Source organism: Callithrix jacchus, chromosome 7 (genome assembly GCF_049354715.1).
Source record: "Callithrix jacchus isolate 240 chromosome 7, calJac240_pri, whole genome shotgun sequence".
Classification (NCBI taxonomy): domain Eukaryota; kingdom Metazoa; phylum Chordata; class Mammalia; order Primates; family Cebidae; genus Callithrix; species Callithrix jacchus.
Window position 1 is genome coordinate 156,476,324 of NC_133508.1, and position 26,539 is coordinate 156,502,862.

Consider the following 26,539-nt stretch of genomic DNA (forward strand, 5'->3'; position numbering starts at 1 on the left):
GTTCAACATACGCAAGTCTATAAACGTAATTCACCACATAAACAGAACCAAAACCAAAAACCACATGATTATCTCAATTGACGCAGAGAAGGCATTTGACAAAATTCAACAGGCCTTTATGCTAAAAACCCTCAATAAACTCTGTATCAATGGAACGTATCTCAAAGTAATAAAAGCTATTTATGAGAAACCAACAGCCAATATCATACTGAATGGGCATAACTTTCTTCTCTTTCTTCCTTGTCGAATGCAGGAAGACAGTGAATGCCCCCTCATTGATCCATGCCTGCTGAAGGCCCTGGGTTCACTAAAGAGTAAGAGGCAGTAAATACAGTAAGTGGAGTGGACGTTAAATCACTTGCTGCCCAGAAGCAGCAGATACACTAGCAGACTGGACTAGGGAAAGGCCTGTGTGCTTACATCCACGAGACAGCTCAATTCTCGGTACCCTATGTGAAGGACAATTGTGGTCAGGGAATGGATTTTCTACTCCCAGCCTCCTTGTCTTCCTTCTGTATTTTAACAAGTACAGTAAAATTTCTGAGAAACAAGCATGCTATTTCACGCCCTACGCTTACTCAGTCTTCTTTTGTAATCTTCTAAGTTTTCTCTCATTTTTCCCCAAGGGCAATTTTATTTAGGGAGCCCTCTTCATGTATTCAGTTCAACAAAACAAAGAAGAAGTGTCAAAATGGCTTTTTGTGGTCTGGTTTTAGGAGTTATCAAGTTACTTAAACTACAACGTGAAGTTTTACAGGCTCATTAATCACCCTCACTTGTCCACGTATGCCCCTTTGCACACAAACAAGTCAATTTATGCAAAAGTGCAGAAAGGCCTTCTGTGCTTTTTTGTGTATTCTAATTGAGACCCCCAGAGGGAGAATGCATATGATACACGCTTGTAATGGAGGATTCTCAGAATGCCGAGACTATGCTATCTCAAAGTTGAGAGAGTCCTCAAAGACAATTTTTTAAAATGATTCATGTGATGCTTGAACCCTCTGCACAGTTTCCTTATCTGTATCAACCAGAGTTTGATTACCTCGATTTCCAGAAACTTCTTACCTCCCTAAGCTGTCTGTTGCATCTTTGATTGCATTGCTTCACTTGAATTACGTATTGCACTTCTGGCTGTATTTCATAGCTGCCTGTACCTGCAGCAGCTGACCTATCTGTAACAGGCATAGTTGATAGCAGATCAAGGTTCTCCCTCTGAGGGTGTGGGCACCACAAGCAGATTGTACATTGGGTAATCAGCCATGCCCATGCAGAGAGCCTTTTTGGGGTGTTTGTGCCCAGTGTGTGGAGTGGTGGCTCCGAAGTCTGCCAAGGCCAGTGCGATCTCCCTCAGCTTCCTGGGAGACTCTTAGCTGTACACTTTGAATGATTCCCTGCTCACCTGCTGCACTCTGTCAACTAGCAAGGAAAATTTTAGGGCAGAAGCCTAGGATGCAGCCAGGTTCAGAAACCTCTCACTGGGCCTTGCGGTGAATCCATGCTCACACATGGGCTGCCTGCCAAACATTAACTAAAATACTCACGCTTGTTTTCGACAACGGTCCTCAGGTTAAATTTCACCAAGTGCTATTTTGGGTGAGACGCTATGGTAGAAATGTCTCCAGATTCCGGGTGGCTGTAATGCCTCTGCAAAGCCACCTTTCAGCATGTCCCATTTGCTGTGCTTTCAAGTACTCAACTGTGTTGGTGCCTTTACAAGATTCAGCCCCAAAGGTGAGTGGGGAAGCCTGGAAAGGGGCTTCTGAGATAGAGCCTTTGGGACAGGCTACTCTAGGAGCCTCCCTGCCTGAGTTGACTCATTCTTTGATATATGAAAGCAACAGCAAGGGGTGGTTTCCAAGTGCCTGTCTGTGATGATGGATGAGTTTGGCCCTGCAGCCTGGGGAACAGATAGGAGTCAGCAGAACACAGATGTTGCAAGGCAGCCAAATTAATCTTTAATGGGAATGTACAAGTTGGGTTCTTATTAGAATATCTAATAGCCTAACCTCATTGCAACTCGAGAGCTAACCTTACAGAATAGATTTACAGAAAAATCTCCAGGCCTTGCTGAACTTGAGTCAACAACTGATTCATCTTGTGAGGCTTTCTTGAAACTCTTTCAACCATTAAGGAAAGATTTCACAGCCAAGAAGAGCACAGTCTGAAATGCTCACTTTATGCAGTCCTTCGGGGGAGTTGAAGCTCAGGGTGGCAGACATTTGAGTGACTCAGACTGAGCACTGATCAGGCTGAATCAAAAGCAAGAATCAAATTTTATGACAATCCTTGGGTAAGAAGTATCCTCTTCTGCAGAAATATCTCCAGAGAAATATACATTTAATTGGTCAGGCAACCAAACCTATGATTTCTTTCCATTAAGAAAGGTTGTGTGTTAACTGACCTAAGAAAGCTAGTTAGCTATGTAGAAATATGTGGAAAAAGTTACCAACATCAGAGACCAAATGCATCTTGGGTATCTCTTACCCTACCAAATTAGAAAGGTGGTGGTATCTTGATGTCCTTTCAATAATTTATTTCTGGAACTATGTAACTTTCAGGGAATTCATTTCACATTCTAAGGATATTGTGGAGAAGTGGAGATTCTGGTGAATCAAGCCCCTTTCTCAGTAGAATTTCCGAATAAAGAAGAAAAGAAAATTGAGGGAAGAAATCATGACCATAAATGGTCTCAGAAAAATGTCTATAAATTGTTTTAACAGTATATATATGATGACTACACTAGATACCTGGCAAGTCTAATAGAAATGAAGGTTGCACATCTGATCCAAGAGTATGTAAGCTTATGAAAGGCACTGATCATACATTAAATCAAGACCGTCTTGTGGGTCTTCAGTATTCATATGCAAGCCATTTAGAGACAAGAGGTAGTGTGCATCATACCAAATACATAAGATCGGGCGAAAGACAGGCCTGGTTTGGAGCTTCAGATAGTTTTTATGACATACGTGATATGGTTAGGCTTTGTGTTCCCACCCAAACCTCATCTTGAATTATAATTCCCAGGTATCAAGGGAGAGACAAGGTGGAGGTAATTAAATCATGGGGATGTTTTCCCCCACGCTGTTCTTGTGATAGTGAGTGAGTTCTCGTGAGAGCTGTTGGTTTTATAAGGGGCCCCTCCCACTTCACTCAGCATTTCTCCTTCCTGCCACTATGTGAAGAAGGCCCCTTGCTTCCTCTTTGCCTTCTGCCGTGATTGTAAATTCCTGCGGCCTCCCCAGCCATCTGAACTGTGAGTAAATTAAATCTCTTTCCTTATAAATTACCTAGTTTTGGGCAATTCTTTATAGCAGTGTAAAAATGGACTAATAAATAGGGATAAAAATACCTATCCTACAAGACCATTGGGAAGATTTTGGCTCTATTTTTGAAGTAAGCTTATTCTTGTCAAGTGTAATAATGCACAATTATACATTTGTGCATTATTGCACAATGGCTGCCTCTCTAGCTCATTATGATGGGGAAAAGTTTAGAATTGAGGAACATTCTGAGAAAGTGCCAGAGCCTGTGTGGTAATCTCCACTTTCATCCCTCTCTTCTGAGAAAGAAGAGATAGAAGTGCCTTCCATACTGGGAAATCTGATTGAGGCTTTGCTCCATCTGTCCTGGAGATGAGTTATCCCTGTCTGATGTAGCCATTTCTTGGACTCTAACAAATACAGTCCAAATGAGCACTATGTACAAGAAAAATAAAAATAATAAAACAAATTGACACAGTTAACACACTAAGGCTTTAACTATCTATTATAAATGTTCTCATGTGTTTAAAGAAAAACTTTGATCATAAATATAAAACAAATAGGAATATCAGTAGGAAAATGGAGAGTTAAGGAAAGGATCCAAATGGGAATTTTAGAACCAGAAATCATGATATCTGATATGAAAAACGTGCTAAATGGGCTTATGATTAGATTAGATATTATAGAAGAAAAGATCGCTTAATTCAAAGACACTACAATGGACGTTAGGCGAACTATAGCATATAGGAAAAAAAATGTCTGACAGAAGAATGGACAGTGAACAGAGGGTTAGTGACTTGTGGGCAAAATGAGGCAGTTTAACATATCTGTAGAGAACCAGAACAAGGTGAGATGAGGGAAATACCCGGTAAAAAATACTTTAAAAAGCACCAGTGGAATGTTTGTCAGGTTTGATGAAAATATAAACCCACAGATTCAAGAAGTTCAATAAACTCTTAGCAGTTTAAACAGACATACTGATAGAAGCACTTATATAATTGCTGAAAACCAATGATAACGATAAAATCCTAAAAACAGAGAAAAAGGCACATAGAACAGAACAAGATTTGCTAATAACTTCTCATCTAAAATGACAGAAGCCAGATGATAGCATGAGACCTTGAAATTGCTAGAAAAAAAGTCAATCCACAGTTTCAATTGCAGTGAAAATATGCTCCAAAATGAATGTGTAAGGAAGACATTTTTGGTTAAACAGAGTGAAGACATTTCTTTTCCAGAAGACCTATGTTATTGGAATTACTAATGGAAGTTCCTCAGGGTGGACAAAAATGGTATCAATGGATCTAGAGAGTACTGAGAAGGGCAAATCTGTGGGCAAATACAAGAGACATTTTCTTCATTTCATAATTTATCAAAACATTATTGTCTGGTTAAAGCAAAAACGATAATAATGTACTACACGACTTAAAACAGTTAAAAGTAAAATTTATAATAATAGCAAAGGGAATGGGAGAAGGGTGATTATAGAATACTGTTTTAGGGTTCTCACATTATACATTATGTGATGTAATTGACAGACTGTGGTAGATTCAAAACCCTAGAGAAATCACTTAACAAATAAAATAGAAAAGTATGCCGAGAATCCAGTACAAGGGATACTAAACACTGAAAAATAAAAGATCTGTAGAAGGTTGAAAAGGAGAGAAAAGGAAGAACAGCAGTAACAGTAAATAAATACCACAAATAGAAAACAAAGAGCAAGATGACACTAAAATTTAGCTGTATTGATAACTGCATTAGAAAGTAAAATGAAATATGTGTTATTTGTAAGCAACATACTTTCAGTATGACATGGATAGTTTGAAATTAACACAATGGAAAAAGATGCATTATGCAATCAATACACATGAGAAAGGTGGCTTGGTTATATCAATAACATGCAAAATAGACTTACAAAAGGATCAATTCATCAAGAGAAATAAATACAGTCCAACACAATTCAGTGTAATTCCTGGTTGATTTTAGTCTATTACATTAAGTTTAGATAAAGAAATATTAAGCCATGATAAAAAAGTAACTATAAGATGTATAGAATAAGATAAACAAGGAATGCCAAAACATACCCTGGGGCTAAGGGAGACGTCCCAAGTAAAGACAAACTTTGAATGGAGGACAGTTCCCAAAGGCCAGCATTGAGATCTCATTGGAGTAGGTGTGACTGCAGATCTCTGAGAGGCGGAGAAGCTTCCTGTGTTCCCAGGCCATTATTAGAACAATTGGATGTCAACACAGCAAACTGTGAACCTAGACCCTTACTTTGTGCCATATATATATATAGTATATAAAAATTATATATATTATTTTATATATAATGGTTTTAGCTATTACATTTAGATCTATTATACATTTTGAGTTGATTTATATATAATCATATATATTATATATAAAATAATATATATAATTTATATGTATAATATATATGAATATATATAAATCAATATTATTTTTTTATTTTTTTCTGGGGTAAATACTTAAGTGTGAGGCTGATGGTTCATAAGATAAGTGAATACTTAATTCTATAAGAAACTCTAAAATTGTTTTCCAAATTGACTGTACCATTTTATAATTCCACCAGAAATATATGAGTTCATATATATATAAATTATATATGTAAAACAATATAATTTATATATATAATATATATGAATATATATAAATCAACTCAAAATGTATAATTGATCTAAATGTAATAGCTAAAACCACAACACTTCTAGAAGAGAACGACAAAATCTTTGTGACCTTGAATTAAGATTTCTTAAATAGTATCCAAAAGCACTAACCATAAAATAAAATAATAATGAATTGGGTTTTATCAAAATTCAAAACATTTGTGCTCTAAAATATAATCATGAATAAAATGAAAAGGCTACCAAAGAGAGGGGGAAATTATTTACGAATATAATACTGGAAATCAGCTTGTATCCAGAATATATAAAGAATTCTTACAGACAAATAGTGAGACAGACAATCCAGTTGAGATGTGGGCAAGAGATTTAATGTCACTCATAGCAGAAGGCAGATGAATGGCAAATCGGCATGTGTAAGATGCATATTGTAATTAATCATCAGAGCCATGCCACCTGCCGTGCGCCATTACAGCTGCATGATACACTAGACCCTGCTGCGTTGCCTGAAGCTCGCGAGACGGACATTGCCAAACGTTGGACGTAGTGGAGCAGCTTGATCTCATAGGTTCTGGTGCAATTATAAAATGGCACAGTCAATTTGGAAAACAATTTTGTAGTTTCTTATAGAATTAAGCGTTCGCTTATCACATGAACCATCAGCCTCACACTTAAGTATTTACACCAGAAAAAATAAAAATATATGTTCATACAAAGACCTGTAATACTCAAGATCTGTGCATTTTATTGCATGAATAATACATTAAATTTAAAACAAATGGAAGTCATAAAATGTATTTTTTAAAGTATTATGATGATGACACAGACAATTGCCTGATAGTACAAAACAATTGTAGAAGAATGAATGTGGTACATTTATATAATGTACGGTCTGGCTGAAAACCAGTCTGGCTCTTGAAGCAAAGGTTAACAAGGCAATTGGGTTTGATTCTATTCTCTGATTGAAGAAGAAATGGGGTTCTTGGAGATGTTAGTCTCCCTTCTCACTTAAAGGGTTGGGCCTGTGACCCTGAGTCCACAGTTTGAACATGGTAGATAGCAGAAGGAAGTCCACAAATACATGACTTTAGTGAATGAAAGGCATAGCCTGACAGATTTCCAGAACTAAGGAATTTTCTGGTGAGAAGCAAGCATGGCAGGGTCAATAGGTATGTCAGGGTAAAGAAAACTCTTTCTAAAAAATAAAAACGTCTTGCCTCAATGTCTAAGTCACTGGAAATGCTAAATGTCATAGCGAATTCCCTTCATAATGCCAGATTAATTAGGCCATAGTCAGCTAGTTGGATGTTTTTAAATACAAAACAAATTTCCAGCAATCCATGTGCAGCACATTTTTGTTGCACATATGGTTGCTTGGCTTACTACTTTATGTTTCAGTAAGATCTGGAGCATTGATTCTGTTATAGGCATAGGAACTTCCTCTTCCCTCAGAATCTCTGCTTTCTCTGACCAGGATTAGGGCTTCCAAATCTTCGCAGCCGCCGCAGGAAGCCACTAAACACATATCCTGATGGGAAAGCCTCTGAGGAATGTGAAATCTGGTATAGTGCTTAAGGATGATATCTCCAGGAGTGTGGCAGAAACAATCAGTAATAATACTAAAGTTTAGTTTCTTGGGGAATTTGCATTTGATTTAAAAACAGTCACTATGTGAATATTCTGACTTCTCCAAGAAGAATTTGAGTGAAAGATAAAGTCTAGAAGGTCGTGGCATGACCTGAGTTTCCTATTTTTATGGCTTTTATGAAATCAAGCTTGAAGCTGCACCAGGCAGAACAGCCAAAACGGATAGGAAAACTGTAGCCGTGTTGGTCTGAATAACCAGAGGACAGAATTTGGAACAACCACAGTTGCTGGAAAATGAGGGGAGAAATTTTGGAAAGGAGAATGACAAAGAGAGAGTATTCCTAATTCTCTGAATAACTTTTGGCCTAACCTCTGGTTGACTCCTGAACTATGTATTTGAGGGCACATGCCAAACATCCCGGTAAAGAACTGAACGGAGGTTTTTTTAAGCCAGCACTCACCGTAGGGATACAAAGTTTTCAGTATGGATTTATTCAGATTAAGTGCCTGTTAAAACACATGTAGACACATGATTAGCACTCTTCAGAGGAATATAATAGAATCCAGAATGCCTACAACTTATTATTCACAATATCCATGATGTAATTGAAAATTGGCTGACATACAAAGAAACAGGAAACCCAGACTAGTTCCTAAGATAAAAGACAGTTTGTAACCATTCCTGAGATAACCCAAATGTTGGAATTAATAGACAGCATTTTAAAGCAACTATCTTAAGCAACTATGCTAAGTAACTATGCTTTTATTTCTCTGCTAAGATCTTTTTGTTGTTAATACATTGTAAGAATTCTTAGCAGAGAAATAAAAGGAACAAGTAGAACTGAACTGAATAAATGCCATACTTGAAAAATCTACTTGATGGTTTTAACAACAGAATGGAGATAATGGAAGAGTTAGTGAACTTGAAGATAAATTGTTTAATCTAGAGAACAGAGAGAAAAATTGGGGGCAGGGGAAATGAATAGACCCATGGAATAATATCAGTAAGTCTAGTATACATGTATTTGAGTACCAATGGATAGCAGAGAGACAAGAAAGTAGAAAATATATTTGAAGAAATGACACAGTGGATCATGCTGTAATTCTAGCATTTTGGGAGGCCGAAGTGAGTAGATCACCTGAAGCCAGGTGTTAGAGACTGGCCTAACCAACATGATGAAACCCCATCTCTACTAAAAATACAAAAAATAGGTGTGGTGGTGCATGCCTGTAATTCCAGCTACTTGGGAAGCTGAGGCAGGACAATTGCTTGAATTTGGGAGGTGGAGGTTGCAGTGAGCTGAGATCATGCCATTGCACTCTAGCCTTGAGGAAAAGAGTGAAACTTTGTCTCAAAAAAAGAAAGAAATAAAGAAAAAAAGGAAATAGGGACATCAATTTAATAAACGATTTGAATATTATTTGTTAATAGTGGAATACATAGGATGGGACATTGGGGGCAGGTCACTCTTGGTCCAGCCAATAGGGGATACATTTTTTGAAGATAATTCATAAACAAAATAATAATACCTCGAAGTTAATCTTTTTAAAAATTATCACTCTGTGCTGGCACTTTTAAAGAATATCAATAAAAAGATACTTCTTCCTGCTCAGGAGACCGGCAAGCTGGTCAAATACAAATAGCTTCAAGGGTCTGTAGCTCTCAGCAAGACCAATGCAGAAGGCAGGCAATTCCTGCATTTCCAACTTAGCCTCCTCTGTGATACCAGGCAAATAGGGTCTGGATGATACCAGGCAAATAGAGTCTTCAGCAAACTCCAGCAGACTTACAGAAGAGGGGGCCTGACTTTAGAAGGAAAACTAGCAAACAGAAAGTAATAACGTCACATCCACAAAAAGGATGCCCACGCCCAAACCCCATTCAAAGCCTATCAGCATCAAAGATCAAAGGTAGATAAGTCTACAAAGATGAGGGAAAACTAGCACCAAAAGGCTGAAGATTCCGAAAACCAGAATTCCTCTTTTCCTCCGAATGATCACAACTCCTTGCCAGCAAGGGCACAAAACTGGATGGAGAACTACTTTGATGTAATGACAGAAGCGGGCTTCAGAAAGTGGGTAATGACAAACTCCTCTGAGCTAAAGGAGCATGTTCTAACCCACTGTGGGAAAGCTAAGATCCTTGATAAAAGGTTACAGCAACTGCTAGCTGGAATAACCTGTTTAGAGAAGAACATAAATTGCCTGATGGAGCTGAAAAACACAGCACGAGAACTTCATGAAGGACACACAAGTGTCAATACCCAAATCGATCAAGCAGAAGAAAGGATATCACAGATTGAAGATCAACTTAATGAAATGAAGCGTGAAGATAAGATTAGAGAAAAAAGAATGGAAAGGAACAAACAAAACCTCCAAGAAATATGGGACTGTGTGAAAAGACCAAACCTACAATTGATTGGTGTACCCAAAAGTGACTGGGAGAATGGAACCAAGTTGAAAACACACTTCTGGATATTATCCAGAAGAACTTCCCCAAACTAGCAAGATAGGTCAACATTCAAACTCAGGAAACACAGAAAACACCACTAAGATACCCCTTGGGAAGGGCATGTTAAGGGCAGCCAGAGAGAAAGGTCAGATTACCTACAAAGGGAAAATCATCAGACTAACAGCAGATTCTCTGCAGAAACCCTACAAGCCCAAAAAGAGTGGGAGCCAATATTTAACATTCTCAAAGAAGAGAATTGTTAACCCAGAATTTCATATCCAGCCAAACTAAGGTTCATAAGCAAAGGAGACATAAAATCTTTTACGAAGAAGCAAATACTGAGGAATTTTGTCACTACCAGGCCTCCCTTACAAGAGCTCCTGTAGGAAGAACTAAATATGCAAAGGAAAAACCAGTACCAGCCACTGCAAAGACATACCAAAATGTAATGACCAATGGCACTGTGAAGAAACTGCATCAACTAATGCACAGAATAACCACCTAGTATCATGATGACAGGATCGAATTCACACATAATGATATTAACTTTAGATGTAAATATGCTAAATGCCCCAATTAAAAGACACAGACTGGCAAACTGGATAGAGTCAAGACCCACTGGTGTGCTTTATTCAGGAGACCCATCTCATGGGCAAAGACACACATAGGCTCAAAATAAAGGAATGAATAAATATTTACCAATCAAAGGGAAATTAAAAAACAAAAGCAGGAGTTGTAATCCTAGTCTCTGATAAAACAGACTTTAAACCAACAAAGATCAAAAAAGACAAAGAAAGGCATTAGATAGTGGTAAAGGGATCAATGGAACAAGAAAAGCTAACCATCCTAAATATGTATACACCCAATACAGGAGCACCCAGGTTCATAAAGCAAATTCTTAGAGACCTACAGAGAGACTTAGACTCCCACACAATAATACTGCAAAACTTTAAAATTCCCATGTCAATATTAGACAGATAAACAAGGCAGAAAATTAACAAGGATATGTAGGACTTGAACTCAGCTCTGGACAAAGAGGACCTAATAGACGTCTACAGAACTCTCTATTCCAAATCAACAGATTATACATTATTCTCGGCACCACAAAACACCTATTCTAAAATTGACCACATGATTGGAAGTAAAACACTCTTAAGCAAATGCTAAAGAACAGAAATCATAACAGTCTCTCAGACCACAGTGGAATCAAATTACAACTCAGTATTAAGAAACTCACTCAGAACTGCACAACTACATGGAATCTGAACAACCTGCTTCTGAATAACTACTTGGTACAAAATTTAGGTAGAAATAAATGAGTTCTTTGAACCAATGAGAACAAAGACACAACATACTAGAATCTCTGGAACACAGCTAATGCAGTGTTTACAGGGAAACTTGTAACACTGAATGCCGACATCAAAAACTGGGAAATACAAAAATTGCCACCCTAACATCACAATGAAAAGAACTATTGAAGCAAGAGCAAACACATTCAAAAGCTAGCTGAAGACAAGAAATAACTAAGATCAGAGCAGTACTGAAGAAGATAGAGACACGAAAAACTTTTCAAAAAAATCAATGAATTCAAGAGCTGGTTTTTTAAAAAGATTAACAAAATAGATAGATTGCCAGCCAGACTAATAAAGAAGAAAAGAGAGAAGAATCAAATAGACAAAATAAAAAATGATAAAGGGGATATCACCACTGATACCACAGAAATACAAACTACCATAAGAGAATACTGTAAATACCTCTATGCAAATAAACTAGAAAATCTAGACGAAATGGATAAATTTCTGGACACATACACCCTCATAAGACTAAACCAGGAAGAAGTCAAATCCATGAATAGACCAATAACAAGTTCTGAAATTCAGCCAGTAATTAATAGCCTACCAACCAAAAAAAGCCCAGGACCAGAGAGATTCACAGTCAAATTCTAACAGAGGAGCTGGTACGTTCCTTCTGAAACTATTTCAAAAGTAAAAAAAGAGCGACTCCTCCCTAACTTATTTTATGAGGCCAGTGTCATCCTGATATCAAAACCTGGCAGAGACACAAGAAAGAAAATTTAAGGCCATTGTCCCAGCTGAGCATCATTGCAAAACTTCTCAATAAAATACTGGCAAAATGAATCCAGCAGCACATCAAAAGCTTATCCACCATAATCAAGTGAACTTCATCCCTGGGATAAAAGGTTGGTTCAACATACACAAATCAATGAATGTAATCTATCATATAAACAGAACCAATGGCAAAACCACAAGATTATCTCAATAGAGGCAGAAAAGTGTTTCCATAAAATTCAACACCCTTTCATGCTAAAAACACTCAATAAATCATGTATTTATGGAACACATCTCAAAATAATAAGAGCTATTTATGACAAAACTATAGCCAATATCACACTTAATGGGCAAAAGCTGGGAGCATTCTCTATGAAAACTAGCACAAGACAAGGATGCCCTCTCTCACCACTCCTATTGAAAATAGTATTGGAAGTTCAGGCCAGGACAATGAGACAGAAGAAAGAAAGAAATGGTATTCAGATAAGAAGAGAGGAAGTCAAATTGTCTCTGTTTGCAGATGACATAATTATACATTTAGAAAACCCCATCATCTTAGTCCAAAACTCCTTAAGGTGATAAGCAACTTCAGCAAAGTCTCAGGATGCAAAATCAATGTGCAAAAATCACAAGCATTCCTATACACAAATAATAGTCAAACAGAGAGCCAAATCATGAGTGAACTCCCATTTACAATTGCTACAAAGAAAATAAAATACCTAGGAATACAACTTAGAAGAGACATGATGGACCTCTTCAAGGAGAACTACAAACCACTGCTCAAGAAAATAAGAGAGGACACAAACAGATGGAAAAAAAAATTTCATTCTCATTGATAGGAAGAACCAATATTGTGAAAATGGCTGTGCTCCCTGAAGTAATTTATAGATTCAATACTATTCCCATAAAGCTACCATTAACTTTCTTCACAGAATTAGAAAAAAAAAACTACTTTAAATTATATATGGAACCAAAAAAAGAGCCCATATAGCCAAGACATTCCTAAGGAAAAAGAACAAAGCTGGAGGCATCACGCTACCTGACTTTAAACTGTACCACAAGGCTACGGTAACCAAAACATCATGATACTGGTACCAAAACAGAATTATAGACCAATGGAACAGAACAGAGGCCTCAGAAATAATGCCACACATCTACAACCATCTGATCTTTGACAAATCTGACAAAATGGCAACGGAGAAAGGATTTTCCACTTAATAAATGGTACTGGGAAAACTGGCTAGCCATATGTAGAACACTGAAGCTGTACCCCTTCCTTACACCTTATACAAAAATTAACTCAAGATGGATTAAAGACTTAAATGTATGACCTAAAACCTCAAAAACCCTAGAAGAAAAACTAGGCAATGCCATTTAGGACATAGGCATGGGCAAAGACTTTATGACTAAAACACCAAAAGCAAGGGCAACAAAAGCCAAAATTAACAAATGGGATCTAATTAAACCAAAGAGCTTCTGCACAGCAAAAGAAACTATCATCAAAGTGGACAGGCAACCTACACAATGGGAGAAAATATTTCGCAATCTATTCATTTGACAAATGGCTAATATGCAGAATCAACAAGGAGCTTAAACAAATTTACAAGAAAACAAACAAACCCATCAAAAAGTGGGTGAAGGATATAAACAGACATTTCTCAAAAGAAGACATTTGTGTGGCCAGCAAACATATGAAAAAGAAATAATCATCACTGGTTATTAGAGAAATGACAATCAAAACCACAAGGAGATGCCATTTCACACCAGTTAGAATGGCAATCATTAAAAAGTCAGGAAACAATAGGTGCTGGAGATGATGTGGAGAAATAGGAACGCTTTTGTGTAAATTAGTTCAACCATTGTGGAAGACAGTGCGGTGATTCCTCAAGGATCTAGAAACAGAAATACCGTTGGACTCAGCAATCCCATTATTGGGTGCATCTCCAAAGGAGTATAAATTATTCTACTATAAAGACTCATGAACATGTATGTTTATTGTAACACTAGTTACAATTGCAAAGACTTGGAACCAACCCAAATGCCCATCAGTGATAGAATGGATAAAGAAAATGTGGCACGTTATCTATCATGCAATACTATGCAGCCATAAAAAAGAATGAGTTCATGTCTTTGCAGGGACATGGATGAAGCTGGAAAGCACAATTCTCTGCAAACTAACACAGGAACAGAAAACCACACACTGCATGTTCTTACTCATAAGTGGGAGTTGAATGGTGAGAACACATGGATACAGGGAAAGGAACATGATACACCAGGGCCTGTCAGGGGTGAGGGACAGCTTTAGGACAAATACTTAAAGCGTGTGGGACTTGAAACCTGAATGACAGGTTGATGGGTGTGGCAAACCACCATGGCACATGTCTACCTATGTAACAAAACTGCACATTCTGCACACGTATCCCAGGACTTAAAGTATAATAAAAAATGAAATGAAATAAAATAAAATAACAACATAAAAGACACTTCTTCCCCAATCTCATATTGTCCTAATTTCTAAACAATTGCTATAATTAGTATTGATTTTAATAATACATATTTAACTTTCAAATAAGCACCTTTTCAAAAAGTACCATTTAGTAAATATTGTTGTATAAAAGAGTTAATGTGGAGTACTTCAGTTAAAGAATTGACCATTTCTATATATATTTCAATATAATTTATATTTCAATGAATTTATATTTCAGTATAAATTCATTCTAAAGGTAAATTCATAAATTTTGGTATAGAGTGCATTTAAGTACAATTTTGTATACAACTCCTAAATGCTATATATTCCTGCATTTAAACTGTAATTCAAAACAATAGATGTTAACACTGTGATTGTAAAGATGAAGAAACAGAACTCGAGTTTTGCAACTTTGTCATTTGGTATGACTTCATGGAGTTATTTTGTTTAGATTTTAAACAACAAAACAGTGAACTTGTGAGGTGTAATATTCATTTTGGGAATGTAGAAATTTTAGTTCATATGTGACACTTTCATATAGCCTTGAAAAATATTGTCTTAAGAAACAAAATCATGCTTTTGCAGTAACATAAATGCAGCTGGAGCCACCGTCCTAAGTGAATTATCACAGAAACAGAAAACCAAATACTGCATGTTCTCACTTATAAGAGGGAGCTAAACATTGGGTACACATGGACACAAATATGGGAACAATAAACACCGCGGAGTCCAAAGGCAGCGAGGGAGAGAGGAGAGAAGGGCTGAAAAATTGCCTATTGGGTATTCTGTTCGCTGCGTAGGCAAAAGGATCATTAGAAACCCAAACCTCAGCATCACACAATATATCTATGCAGCAAACCTGCACAAAACTAAATTAAACTAAAGTAAGATAAGTAAAATCTTTAAAAATTGGCATGTATTCCTTTTTTTTTTTTTGGGATTTCAACAGATTACTTTAATGTTAAACCTCGCAATGAAGGATACTTTCTCAAGAAAATAATGCACTTTAGTGTAATGAAAAGTTTCATACATACAAGTAATATTGAAAACAAAATTCCTAGTGACTGGTTAGCTGGTCATATGCTGCTCAAAAACTGTCTTTCAAATCTAATGGACATAGATTGCCTTATTATTTCTTTACATTATCAAAGAATATTTTGCCACAAATGAATAATGGGCAGAGACATGTATTCCTTCTTACATTGTTAGATATTTATGTTTAGGTTAAAGAACAAATGGAGAGGTATAAAATTACTTCAGTCATTCAGTTTAGTCATAGTATAAATTGTTCCTTTTGCAGACATTTTTGTTGTATTAAAATTTACTTGGTTATTAGACAGTTATTTACATAACACATTTTACATAGAATTTTAATATAAGCATCAGAGCTAAAACTGCTAGGTTAATATAAAAGTACTGAATTGTGCACTTTTGTCCTATAGGAATTTGGAGGACCTCTCAGTCATTTAGAATATTGTTCCAAATTAGAAACTGTTAAATACTTTTTTTGAATTTTATAAAGAAGTTTGGAGAAAAACAACCCACACTTACATGAAAGAGCAAAAACCCGGTGGAGCTCAACAGATAATTTTTTTTAAAGCAAAAGGGGAGTCAACTGAAGCGATGTCTATAACTAGCCTGAAATAGATAATTCCTTCAGCACTGCATATAATTTATGAAAGTTTTAAATAAGTCCAAGTTGGTACATTTAAACGTGGATACTAGAAACACAGGATTCAGATGATACTGGCATAAAAGACAGCAAGAATTATCTTCTACAAGCATTGACAAGAAAGAGAAAGAAATGTTCGCAAATATCACTGAGGATTTTTTTTAATGGAGAAGAAAATGGCATTAATAAAGCAGAGACACTGATGAAGAAGAGACAGTGGATGATACTTTAATCTAATTTGATATTAGTGATGATCAATGCCGTTTCCAGAGGGCAGGAGTTAATTTGATTAAGAGAGGAAGAGAACCTTTCCAGAATACATATGGACTCTTCTCTGCAGTTCAAAGACAAGGAAAAAAGAGCAAAGGAAGCACCCCACACATGAAGGCTTCATGATTTTAGAAATCCTTACCAAACAGTGAGAACACGGCAGTATTTTCAAGGTTGAAATAATTATTTTGTTTTGGCTATAGACTATAGATACTGGAACAGAAAATGAACATTCAACTTTATAAATGGCTCTAAACCTAAAAGTTAAATCCTAAGGTCTGTGAGACATCTCAACAATATCTCCCCTGCTTTTCTAACCATTGTTATTTTATTTCATGACCGTTACTGAAAATAATTTTGCCATATAAAGGAGAGAGTGTTAAAAAGGATTTTCTCCAGGTGTCAAATATGCGAGGTATACCATTATTAGATAAAATAATAACATCAATAACTTTTCTGACGTGATCATTTTTATGATAGAGAAATATCTGACTTATGTAAATAACTATCTAATAACTAAGTGAATTTTAATACAACAAAAATGTCTTCAAAGGGATAAATTTATACTATGACTAAACTGTATGACTGAAGTAATTTTATTCCTCTCCATTTGTTCTTTAACCTAAAAATAAATATCTAACAGTGTAAAAAGGAATACATTTCAATTTTTAAATATTTTACTTATCTTTAGTTTCTGATTTCCACATCCTTGTTAACACTTGTTATTTTATGGGTTTTTTTTTCTTAAAATTTTTTGGATAATAACCATCCTAATGAATAAGAGGTGGTATTTTATTGAAGTTTTGATTTGCATTTCCCTAATTTGTATATACTATTTAGAGAAATGTCTACTCAAAGCTTTTGTCCTTTTTGAAAAATTGGGTTATATATATGTTTTGGCTTGGGTTGTAATAGGTCTTTATATATTCTGGATATTAACCTCTTATCAGATATATGATTTGCAAATATTTTTTCCAATTTTGTAGGTTGCCTTTTCACTCTATTAATTGTGTCCTTGATGCACAGAGTTTTAAATTTTGATTGAGTCTAACTTGTCTATTTTTACTTTTGTTACCTGTGTCTTTGGTGTCATATGTAAGAAATTGAGAAATCCAATATCATACAGCTTTCCCCTATTTTTCTTCAAAGGGTTTTATAATTCTAACTCTTGTGTGTAAGTCATCAATCCACTTTGAGTTATTTTCTTGTATAAAGTAAAGGTCCAGCTTCATAATCTCGCACATAGATGTCCAGTTTTTCCAACAACATTTTTTTGAAGAGACTGTCCTTTACCCATTAAATGGTCTTTACATTTTTGTTAAGAAACATTTGATCATATATGCAAGAATTTATTTTTGGTCTCTCTATTCCATTGGTCTATATGTCTATTTCTTTGTTAATACCATACTGTTTTGGTTACTGTAGCTTTGTAGTAAGTTTTGAAATCAGGAATTATAAGACTCCTAACTTTGTTCTTTTTTTGATTGTTTTAGCTCTCCAGGATCTCTTGAGATGTGAAATAAATTTTAGAATGATTCTTCCATTTCTGCAGAAATGTTGGATTTTGGTAGGGATTGTATTAGATCTGTTGATCACTTTGAATAGTACTACTATCTTGACAATATGAAGTCTTTCAATTCATTAACACAGATGTCTTTTCATTTATTTGTGTCTTCTCTAATTTCTTTCAGCAGCATTTGTAGTTATCACTGTATAGTCTTTAGTCTCCTTGGTTAGGTTTATTCTAAAATATTTTATTCTTTTTGATGCTAATATAAATGTTTTGGTGTAGGTTTAACTTGTGGGCCTTCAATTATTATATATTTAATATAAAGTTTCTGATAAGATTTTTTGCTCATTTTTGCATTGAGTTTTTGTACTTCCTCTTCCCCTTAATCAATTTTTACTGTTACCAAATAATGATTTTATAATCCCTATATTCTTTCTACATTTATTAGTTGACATTTGACTATAAATAAGAGCTTTTTCCTTACTATTATTATTTAACAGAATGCTTAAAATTGTCATAGGCTTGTGCAGTAGAAGCCGCTTCATGCTCTCTCTTGTGTCCTCTGAAATGATCATCATTCTTCAAGTGCTACCATACTTTCTGAAATGGTAAGATATTTCAAGCTCGTTTTTAACTTCTACAACCCAAGCCTGGAATAAACCATTTCTCCAAGGATCTCTGGTTCATTTTTAGCGGAAAAAGTATTTTGTAACAAATATGTACTACTGCTTGTAGGCCCTGTCAGCAGACAGATCTAAGAAATAAGAATATGTATATATAAATATATGTGTGTCTATACATAAACACACCACTGAACATAACTGTATCAATATCTGTGTTTGTATCTGTACCTTTACCTGCATTAAACTGTGAGTTTATAGTGAAAGATTTAGTTCTAATTCAGCACCAACAGTTTCATTACGTATTTTCCTTTGATGCATAACTTCTTCAACTGTGAAAAATATGCTTCTTATTATCTATGACATATTTAATTTTTGCTCAAGCTAGGATATCCACAAAGCAGTTTCAGAGTTGCTAAACCATAAAGATGCAAGAAGCATGCCTAAGAGTCTAATATTTGTCTACAGTATTTTTCTGTAGCCTATAAAATTGTACTCGGAGTGTTTCCTTTTAAAAAATTCTCCCCCTTTTTCCCTCTTCATCTGGTTAAAGAAAGAAAATAAATTTTTTTTCAGTGTAGTTATGTTTTTTATTTAAAGATAGTTTTTAAATTTAACTAAAAATTTTAAAAATTGTTTTTAAATTTTTTGGTGAGTTTTTCGTTTATTTTCACACTGGAATTTTTCAAACACAGTTCTAGATCCCCTAATAGATTTTTTTAAATTGTGGCATATAGCTAATTGTGGTGGTTAAAAGGAAATTGATAGATTTACCTGCTTATATTAGAAGAAAAGAACTCCTGAAAATTAATGTTCTATGCATATAATTTAAGAATTAAGAAAAAGGATAAACAGAATGAGCCCACAACGTAGAAAGAAAGAAAGAAAGAAAGAATCTTAAGATAAAGAAAAAAAGAAAGAAGGAATAAACACCAGACTTTGAAAGAGTATAATCTAACTACAGTTGTAGTAGAGATGAAAAGATATTTTAAAAAATACAAATAACTTTAGGCCATACATTTGAAAACATAGATAAAGTATTTAACTCTTAGAAAAAATATAAATTCCTGTATTTGAGAAGAAATAGAAAACCTGAATTGTTTTATAACCAATGAAGAAATTAAATTGCAGTTTTAAAAACATCCTAGAAAAAAAATAACAAGCCCCAAATGTTTGCAGGTAACTCTTACAGAATAGTCACGTATTAGAAAACATTAATACTACAAATGTCTTGCGGATTAACGGAACAAAATGGACAATTATGGCGGAGTAAACATTTGATATCAAAACCAGAAAAGAACAATTTAAAAAAATGAGAAAGAAGTATTACAGGCCGCAATCATTCATAATTATATATGCCGAAACTCTAAACAAAATATTAACAACTAAAGTTAGTAGTGCATGGAAAGTAATACACTATGATAGAATGTAAATATTGAGGAATTCAGGTTAGTTCAGCATTGGAAAAAAAAAATCTATTGATGTAATCTATCTTAACGTAAGCAAGAAAAATTACATGATTCATTTCAATAGATGCTGGGGAAAAATACATTGACAATACCCAGCATCTACTCATGATTAGAACTTTCATTAAACCAAGAATTAAAAAGAATATTCTTAATATAATAAAGAATATTTGTAAAAAAAACTTTAATATTATATTCAGTAGCACATTTTTATTTGTACACACTTATGGGGTACATGTGAAATTTTGTTACATGTATGTGATACATGGTGACCAGGACAGGGTATGTAGAGTGTCCATCACCTGAGTAGAATACATTTTTGTTACGTGTAGTCACCTTACTTTGCTATCAAGCATTGAATTTATGGCTTCCGTATTATTTAGTAGTAAAATACTAAAAAAATTTCTTTAAACTGAGTCTGATATCATCAATTCTATTCAACATCATATAATCCTTGATGATCCTTGTCAGTAGAAAAAATAAGAACTATAAATGTTAGTAGGAGGAAAGATAAAACTGTATTTGTCAGGTATAAAATCAATGTAAAGTTATCTGCATTTTTATACACAAAGGTTGAGTATCTCTTATTCAAAATGCTTGAGACCAAGAAGTGCCTTGGATTTCAGATCACTTGGGATTTTTGAGTATTTGCATATTTATTCATGTATTTATATTTATATATTTACATAATGAGGAATCTTGGGGATGGGACCCGAGTCTAAACACATAATGTATGCCTTCTATACACTTTATACACACAGCCTGCAAGTAATTTTATGTAGTGTTTTAAATAATTTCATACATGAAATGAAGTTTTAACTTCATTTTGACTGAAACCTGTCACACGAGCTTGGGTGTGGAATTTTCCTCTTGTGGTGTCATGTTGGCATTCAAAAAGTTTTGGATTTGGGCACATTTTGAATGTCACAGTTTTGGATTAGCAATGTTCAACCTGTATGCCCTTTAAAACAGCAGCAGCTAATTATAAGATAATATTTTTAGATGTGTAAGTAATTTATGAAGTAAATTATATTGACAGTTCTTAAAGGATATTCAAAGAGAGGGAGATATATGCTGAATTCACAGAAGGGGAAGCCATATTATAAAGAAATTAATTCTTGCCAAATTTAATGGTGATTTTACCAAAAATCTCAAAAGTTTTTATGAAATTTAGCAAGTTGATTCTACAATTTACATGGCATAAAAAAAGGCCAAGAGTACTAGATTTTCCCTACCAGATAAAAAGACAAGTTATAAAGTTAAAGCAATTAAGGATATATGGTTTTGATATAGAGATAGACACATACACAACTAAAACTTTAAGGGAACCGAGAAACAGAACCAGGTGTGATATATGCACTTGGCGCATGAGAAATAATGATCTTTTCAAAAATGGGGTTTCGTCAATCATTTAGCCATATTAAATAAAAATAACTCTCCCTTACATTATACAGAAAAAGCGGTTTTGTGTGTGTTATAAATCTAATAAAAAATAAAACTAGAAAATATCGTAGGAGCACAAACCATAAAGGAAATAGTGATAAACTGAATTATGTAAATGTGAGAACTTTTGATAATCAAAATATAACAATAAGAGAATGAAAAGGCTTACCACAGATGGAAAGAAGATATATGCAACGTACATAACTAACAAAGGAGTTGTACCTATTTTCAATATATAATCCAGTACAGGTATCCAACATGTAAATATTTCAATAAGAAGACCTGCTGGGTAATATGCTTATTACCTGGGTACTGAAATAATCTGTACACCAAATATCCTTTGGCATACAATTTATCTATATAACAAATTGGCTCACGTACCCCTGAAACTACAGGTTAACTAAAATAAAAGTTGAGTTTGTCATAGACAGAAAAAGAAAGAAAGAAAATCAGGCAACTCGATAAAAACTGTACAAGAGACTTGAATAGATACTTCAAGGAGGAAGGTATACAAATGGGCAATAAACATATTAAAGAGTGCTCATATTTATTAATAATTATGGAATTGCAGATTTAAATAAAAAAACACTAAATATCCATCGAAATGGCTGAAGTCAAAAAGACTAACAATACCATGTGTTGGCACGAATATGGCACAACTAAAGCCCTAATCCACGTGGATGATTTTCTAATTTGGTACAACCCTTTAAGGAAATTCTGACTGTACGTACTAAAGCTGTGCATACGCGTTTTTATTCCCCAGCAGTTCTCCGAGGTATACACCCAGAATAAATGTGGTGCCTGTTTTCTAGAAGATGTGTAAAAATGTTCACACTGGTAATAATTCAAACTGGAGATAATATGTATATTCATCTACAGCAGAATGGATAAATTGTGGTTATTTATTTTATCCATCTAACAATATATTTCAGATTTCAACAAAAGTGAATGAACTACCGTTAAATGCAACAACGTGGGTGGACATCAAAACATGATACTGAAGACAGACACAGAAGATACACACCTTTTGATTGCATTTACCTGAACTTTGAAAACAGTAAAAACAAAATTATTGGGTTCTAAGTCAAAATAGTAGTTAGACCTGGTGGGGAAGGCAGGGAGTAGGAGTTGGGAGAGGCCATAACAGGAAGAGGGGAGGAACTCTGGAGTCCTGGCATCTTATGTTTTTTTCAATGGTGGTTACCCCAGTGATCGCTTTGTGACAACTAATCTGTGCATTTACATGTCATGCACTTTTCTGTATGTGAGAATACTTTGCAATAAAAAATGCTTTCAAAATATCCAGTGGAATTAGGATAAATCTGAGAGGCAAAGCTATTAAATTTTTAGAATCAATATAATAGAATTTCTTTCTGACCATAAGATAGGAAGAGTTTTAATGTAGAACACTCAAAATACCACAAAGAAAATTGTTTGATAAATATCAAAAAGTTTTACATTAAACTTTAGAACTATTTTCCACTACAAGATGTCATAAAGTAAAAAGATAAGCCATAGACCTGACAAATATATTTGTAACACATATAACTAAAAAATGATTATATAATTTATAAATAAGAAAACAGACAAACATGCCAACCTAAAAATGAACAAAAGACATGAGCAGGTAATTTACAGAAGAACACATGAATGGCTAATAATTATATCTGAAGCTATTCAGCCTCATTAATAATTAGAAAATGCAAATTAAAACTGGCTGAGTTGGCCAGAACTATAAAATATGACAATTCCAATTGCTGGTAGGGTACGGAACAACAGGAACTCATACACTGTTGAATAATAAATTGGTATAATCAGTCCAATGGACATTTTTGCATTCCCTGATCAATATTTGCATGTGCTACATGGTCAGCAATTCTACTTTTGGAGATATTCCTCAGGAAACTTCAATTGAGATCATGTACAAAAAAATCCGTGTTAGTATTGCTTATACTAGTAAAATACTGGAAATAATGTGTACGTCCATCAAGAGACGAATAAGTACTAAATTATGTTTCTCCATACAATAAGCACATTTTGCAGCCGTGAAGTTTAAAGGATGCGATGCATCAGTGTGGATGAATTCTCAGAAACACATCACGCAACAATGATAAGTCAGTCACAAAAGAATACGTAGAATGCTTCCATTAAATGAAGCTTACATAAGAGGTAAGACTAATTTAATAGTTGGGGATGCATACCTTTGTGATAACAATATAAAGAAAAGCAAATAAAGAAGAAGACAAAATGCAGCATAGTGATCAAATTGCAAGACAAGGAAGCGGAATGCAATCAAACCGCAAGAGAAGGAAGGGGAATGCAATCAAACCGCAAGAGAAGGAAGGGGAATGCAATCAAACCGCAAGAGAAGGAAGCGGAATGCAATCAAACCGCAAGAGAAGGAAGGGGAATGCAATCAAACCGCAACAGAAGGAAGCGGAATGCAATCAAACCGCAGGAGAAGGAAGCGGAATGCAATCAAACCGCAAGAGAAGGAAGGGGAATGCAATCAAACCGCAACAGAAGGAAGGGGAATGCAATCAAACCGCTAGAGAAGGAAGGGGAATGCAATCAAACCGCAAGAGAAGGAAGGGGAATGCAATCAAACCGCAACAGAAGGAAGCGGAATGCAATCAAACCGCAGGAGAAGGAAGCGGAATGCAATCAAACCGCAAGAGAAGGAAGGGGAATGCAATCAAACCGCAACAGAAGGAAGGGGAATGCAATCAAACCGCTAGAGAAGGAAGGGGAATGCAATCAAACCGCAAGAGAAGGAAGGGGAATGCAATCAAACCGCAACAGAAGGAAGCGGAATGCAATCAAACCGCAGGAGAAGGAAGCGGAATGCAATCAAACCGCAAGAGAAGGAAGGGGAATGCAATCAAACCGCAACAGAAGGAAGGGGAATGCAATCAAACCGCTAGAGAAGGAAGGGGAATGCAATCAAACCGCAAGAGAAGGAAGGGGAATGCAATCAAACCGCAACAGAAGGAAGCGGAATGCAATCAAACCGCAGGAGAAGGAAGCGGAATGCAATCAAACCGCAAGAGAAGGAAGGGGAATGCAATCAAACCGCAACAGAAGGAAGGGGAATGCAATCAAACCGCTAGAGAAGGAAGGGGAATGCAATCAAACCGCTAGAGAAGGAAGCGGAATGCAATCAAACCGCTAGAGAAGGAAGCGGAATGCAATCAAACCGCAAGAGAAGGAAGCGGAATGCAATCAAACCGCTAGAGAAGGAAGCGGAATGCAATCAAACTGCAACAGAAGGAAGGGGAATGCAATCAAACCGCAAGAGAAGGAAGGGGAATGCAATCAAACCGCAAGAGAAGGAAGCGGAATGCAATCAAACCGCTAGAGAAGGAAGGGGAATGCAATCAAACTGCAACAGAAGGAAGGGGAATGCAATCAAACCGCAAGAGAAGGAAGGGGAATGCAATCAAACCGCAAGAGAAGGAAGCGGAATGCAATCAAACCGCTAGAGAAGGAAGCGGAATGCAATCAAACTGCAACAGAAGGAAGGGGAATGCAATCAAACCGCAAGAGAAGGAAGGGGAATGCAATCAAACCGCAAGAGAAGGAAGCGGAATGCAATCAAACCGCAAGAGAAGGAAGCGGAATGCAATCAAACCGCAAGAGAAGGAAGGGGAATGCAATCAAACTGCAACAGAAGGAAGCGGAATGCAATCAGGAAGGGAACCAGGGGCTGTAGAGGTATTGGTGACAATCTCTTAAGGTGGACTTTTTTTATTATCATTATTAAACTCTACATATAAATGATATACAGTCTTTTGTATGCATGATGCATTTCATAATAATTTGTGTACAGTCTCTACATGGCTCTCTATAGAAAAAGCATTACTGGGAGTCAGCAGCAGAAGACAATAAAGAAGCCGGGCTGCTGTTTCAAGTGTCCAGCAGTGGCTGATGTCGACCTAGAAAACTGGAGAAGAATGGAGAGTATAGCTAACGGTTCCACTTTTGAATGTTATTCAGGTTTCGTTTTGTCCCGTGTCTTCTCAGTTTCTTTGTAGAAATGAAAGAGAGAACACTTCACGAGTTGATGGCTAGATGCCATTTTGTACCAAATTTAATCTTCTCAGCAATACTGTGTTGCTGGAATGAGGGTATTGTCCGTTGTACTTGATGGATCAAGAAACTGGGTTAAGAAAGGTCCACACAGATGACCTCAAGGTACACAAGTGAAAAGGTGAAGGCTGCTCTGGATTTCCCCTTACACTCTACCAGCTTTCCTCAGTGTGTCTGTGCCTGGAATCAGCAGCAGCAGCCGCCAGCATCGCCCCACACTGAGGCTCGGAAGCACTCAGCCAGCCTCAGTCTCTCTGGGAGCCTCCTCTGGGCCTTCAGGGAGGTGTGATATACTGGGTACAGTGGAGGTTAAGTATCCATTTCCTCTAACTTTCTGCTTATGAGTAGTGACTGTCCCTGAACAACCTTTTGACTTAAGCCCTCTGCTCTCCTAAAGGCTTAGTTAGGCATTGTGGCTACAGACCATCTATATATTTAAAGGTACATTTGCAGAGAGGAGACCCTTTGCTGATGTTAAGAACAGCTTGTTAAAATGGTGGATGGGCGAGGGGGGGCAAGGCAGAGTCCTGTGAATGATAGCTTCATCAACTTGACATTCCCTCAGGACCCACCACCTCCATGGGGGTTCTTTCCTGGCCATTTCCCCACCAGATGTAAAAATTATTAAGTGTATTTGGCTAGAGTTTCTTGGGAACTCTTCTTTCTCATTTTCTTTCCTTTACCCTATTTTCTTCTCTGCTCCTAGTTTTTAATTCTCATGTTATTTCTGCTCCCACATAAGCTCTAGCTAAAGGGTGCTTTGAGCCCAGGTTTGCTTAAAGTGGAAAAGTTGACCTAATAATAGGGATACTTCTTTCCCCAACAATTTAGCAGTCCAGCAACTCAGGGCTTAGAAAAGACCTAGAGCTGGCTTAGAAAATTCTCCATAATTTCAAAAAATTTTTAAAAGCTGGACAGGGCATGGTTTGAGAAAACGAAGTGGAGAAGTTTTGTGTTTCTTTTTTTAATTGTATTGCATTCACTGAAGT

At 35.9% G+C, this 26,539-nt stretch overlaps 1 long non-coding RNA gene across 1 annotated transcript; it reads left to right on the top strand.

Moving 5' to 3' along the window:
• Nucleotides 1-1,591: 1,591 nt before the first annotated feature.
• On the top strand, nucleotides 1,592-23,830 carry LOC128928263 (uncharacterized). The gene is made up of 3 exons (XR_008473126.2): nucleotides 1,592-1,731; nucleotides 18,453-18,540; nucleotides 22,394-23,830. It is a non-coding gene; the product is annotated as an uncharacterized LOC128928263 (long non-coding RNA).
• Nucleotides 23,831-26,539: the final 2,709 nt, after the last annotated feature.